We start from the raw sequence: 4159 nt of genomic DNA, 5'->3' as shown, positions 1-4159 counted from the left end.
TATTTATTTATGTATTTATTTCAAGATGGGGTCTCGCTCCATCACCCAGGCTGGAGTGCGGTGGAGCAATCATGGCTCACTGCAGCCTTCAACCCCTGGACCCAAGCAATCCTCCCACCTCAGCCTCCTGAGTAGCTTGGAATACAGGTGCCTGCCACCCAGACCGGCTGTTTTTTTGGGGGGTGCCAATTTTAAATAGTTTCGTTTAAGACATTGCATTTTCCACTTACAATACAGTGCTTATAAACTACAATGTTACTTTCTTCGCCTGTGCACATGTTCCATATAAGTGTTGAGAATGTCCAGTAATTTAGCAGCTCGACTTTATTTATTTATTTATTTATTTATTGAGATGGAGTCCCACTCTGTCACCTACGCTGGAGTGCAGTGGTGCAATCTCTGCTCACTGCAACCTCCACCTTCCGGGTTCAGGTGATTCTTCTGCCTCAGCCTTCCGAGTAGCCGGGATTACAGGTGTGCACCACCACGCCCAGCTAATTTTTGTATTTTTAGTAGAGACAGGGTTTCACCATGTTGGCCAGGCTAATCTCGAACTCCTGACCTCAAGTGATTCACCTGTCTCAACCTCCCAAAGTGCTGGGATTACGGCTGTGAGCTACTATGCCCAGCCCCTAGCAGCTCAGCATTAAAACTGCCACATAATTTGTTACAAATCTGGGTTCTTCAGTGTTTTAGGTATGTGGAATCATGAGATCTTTATACTGGGGTTGGCTTAATCAACCTCTTAAATGGTTGTCCCTGAGGAAGTACCACTAGAGGGAGGAGCTCCATTACCAGGGACTCCCCCAGGTGAGCCTCCTGGCGGTCCTCCAGCACTTGGGTCCAGCTTGGTAATGATGGGGTTGCAGTCTTTCTCCAGCTCTTTCTGCTGGTGTTCAATTTCCTCCTTGTCTGCCATCTGATTCTTGTGGAGCCAGTTGATAATTTCATTACAGTTGTCAAGAATCTTCTGTGTGTCCTCACCATTAATCTTGCCTTGAATTTTCTCATCTTCAACGGTGGCTTTCCTGTTGAATGCATTGGATTCAAGTGAATTCTTGACCCTCTGCTTCTCATCTTTAGCTTTGTACTGCTCATCTTCCTGGACCATACGTTCAACGTCCTCCTTGCTCAAACAGCCCTTCATTAGGTCAAACGGTCATTCATTAGTGATAGCAATCTTGTTCTTTTTTCCTGTACTATTTTTTGTTTTTTTGAGACATTGCTCTGTTGCCCAGGCTAGAGTGTAGTGGTGCAAACTCGGCTCATTGCAGCTTTGACTTCCTGGGCTCAAGTGATCCTTCTGCCTCAGCATCCCCAAGTAGCTGAGACTACAGGTGCACCCTATCATACCTGGCTAATTTTTTTGTATTTTTTTGTAGAGATGGGGTTTCACCATTGTTGCTCAGGATGGTCTCAAACTCCTGGGCTCAAGTAATCCACTTGCCTCGGCCTCTCAACATGCTAGGATTACAGGTGTGAGCCACCACACCCAGCTTCCTGTACTTTCGTCCAGAGCAGAGACACTGAGGATGTCTCTGACATCAGTGTCAAGTGACTTCAGTGTGAGGAACACTGTCACAGGAGGTATGCCCATGAGTTCAAACTTGCCAAGCAGGCTGTTATTCTTGCTCATGGCACACTGGCCTTCATAAACCTGAGTAAGCATGGCAGCCTGGCTGCCAGGGCAGGTAGTGAAGGTCTGTGTCTGCTTGGTAGGAATGGAAGTATTATGCTTAACAAGGACTGTCGTGACTCAGCCAGCAGTTTCAATGAAAGGGAAAGAGGAGTGACATCCAGGAGCAATGAGTCTTGAATGTTTTCTGGTTTGTCTCCAGATCAGATGGCTGCCTGGGTAGCTAGATCGTAAGCAACAGCTTCATCAGGGTCAATGCTCCTATGCAGTTTGGTTTGTTTTTTTGAGACAGGGTCTCGTACTGTTGCCCACGCTGGAGTGCAGTGGCACAGTCATGGCCCACTGCAGTGTCAACCTCCTGGGCTCAAGTGATCCTCCCAGCTCAGCCTCCCAAACTGTTGGGATTACAGGCATGAGCCACCATGCCCAGCCTTCAGTTCTTTTCTATTGAAGAAGTCTTGGGCGAGCCCTGAATCTTGCAGTTAGAAGCTGAACCAGCAACCAGGGTGATGTCATGAATCTGTGACTTGTCTGGTTTGGCATCTCGAAGGGCTTCTTCTATGGGTTCAGGATGCCATGGAACAGGTCAGCATTCGATTCTTCAAATCAGGCATGGAACAGGTCAATATTCAATTCTTCGAATTGGGCATGGTAATGGAGGTATAGATGTCGATTCCTGCCTAGAAAGAATCAGTCTCAATTCTGGCCTGGGTGCTGGAAGAGAGAGGATGCTTTGCACGTTCACAAGCTGCATGAAGGTGTGGGGGCAGCTCTTTTTTTTTTTCTTTTTGAGACAGAGTCTCCCTCTGTCACCCAGGCTGGAGTGCAGTGGCCTGATCTCTGCTCACTGCAATCTCTGCCTCCCAGGTTCAAGTAATTTTCGTGCCTCAGCCTCCTTAATAGCTGGAATTATGGGCACCCATCGCTACGCCTGGCTAATTTTTTTACAATTTTTTTTTTTGAGACAGAGTCTCGCTCTGTCGTCCAGGCTGGAGTGTAGTGGCTCACTGCAACCTCCGCCTCCCAGGTTCAAGCAATTCTTCCACCTCAGCTTCCTGAGTAGCTGGGACTACAGGCGCCCACCACCATGCCCGGCTAATTTTTTGTATTTTTAGTAGAGTCAGGGTTTCATCATGTTAGCCAGGATTGTCTCGATCTCCTGACCTCGTGATCCACCCGCCTCGGCCTCCCTAAGTGCTGGGATTATAGGCATAAGCCCCCGCGCCCAGCCACACCTGGCTAACTTTTGAACTTTTGTATTTTTAGTAGAGACGGGGTTTTACCATGTTGGCCAGACTGGTCTCGAACTCCTGACCTCAAGTAATCCATCTGCTTTGGCCTCCCAAAGTACTGAGATTACAGGCATAAGCCACCATGCCCAGCCAGCTCTCCTGTTCTCACTGAGGTCCTTCTTATGTTTGCACGTGAGCTCAGCAGTGCAACGGCTGTCCATTTGGTTGCAAAGTCTTCTCCACCTTCTCCAGCTGTAGATTTGACCTCAAAAATTTCATCCTCAATAGTGAGGACTGACACTTCAAAAGTGCCGCCTCCTGCATGCCTATAGTCCTGCTACTCAGGAGGCAAAAGTGGGAGGCTCTCTTGATCCCAGGAGGTTGAGACCAGCCTGGGCAACATAGTGAGACCTCATCTCTACAAAAAAATAACAAATTAGCTGGGCATGGTGGCAAACACCTGTAGTCCCAGCTATTCGGGAGGCTGAGGTGGGAGGCTTGAGCTCAGGAGAGCAATGTTGCAGTGAGCCAAGATCGTGCCACTGCACTCCAGCCCGTGTGACAGAATGAGACTCTGTCTCAAAAAATAAAGTAAGAATAAGACAAAATAAATAAAATAAAATAAAATAATAAATAAAATAAAATAAAGTGCTACCTCCCAGGTCAAAGATCAGCACATTTCTTTCAGCTCCAACCTTTTGGTTTAAGCCATAAGCAATAGCAGCAGCAGTTGGCTTGTTGATAATTCTAAGTCCATTGAGACCAGCAATAGTTCTAGCATCTTTTTGGTAGCCTGATGCTGAGTCATTAAAGTAGGCTGGCCCTGTGAGCACAGCATTGGTAACAGTCTTCCCAAGGTAGACTTCTGCAATTTCCTTCATCTTTGTCACAACCATAGGGGACACCTCTGGATCGAAATTTTTTGTTTTGAGACAGGGTCTCGTTCTGTTGCCCAGGTTGGAGTGCAGTAGCGCGATCATGACTCACTGCAGCCTTGACCTCTCAGGTTCAAGTGATCCTCCCTCCTCAGCCTCCTAAGTAGCTGGGACTAGAGGTGCATGCTACCACACCTGGCTAATTTTTGTATTTTTAGTACAGACAGGGTTTCAGCATGTTGCCCAGGCTGGTCTCGAACTCCTGGGCTCAAGCAATCCACCCACCTCAGCCTGTCAAAGTGCTGGGATAACAGGCGTGAGCCACCACACCTGGCCTGAAGCTTTTTGTTTTTCCCTTGTTCTCTCCTTGGACCTTGGGCCTGCCAGCATCACTCACCGCCATGAAGCGCCAGTGC

At 47.8% G+C, this 4159-nt stretch overlaps 1 pseudogene; it reads right to left on the bottom strand.

Annotated features, from left to right (window-relative positions):
• Window positions 1–733: 733 nt before the first annotated feature.
• LOC105507875 lies at window positions 734–3764 on the bottom strand (annotated as a pseudogene).
• Between the last annotated feature and the right edge of the window lie 395 nt (window positions 3765–4159).

This window comes from Colobus angolensis, unplaced genomic scaffold, assembly GCF_000951035.1.
Source record: "Colobus angolensis palliatus isolate OR3802 unplaced genomic scaffold, Cang.pa_1.0 Scaffold10, whole genome shotgun sequence".
Classification (NCBI taxonomy): domain Eukaryota; kingdom Metazoa; phylum Chordata; class Mammalia; order Primates; family Cercopithecidae; genus Colobus; species Colobus angolensis.
Note: the sequence above shows the minus strand (reverse complement) of the source record. Positions and strands in the feature narration are given on the sequence as shown.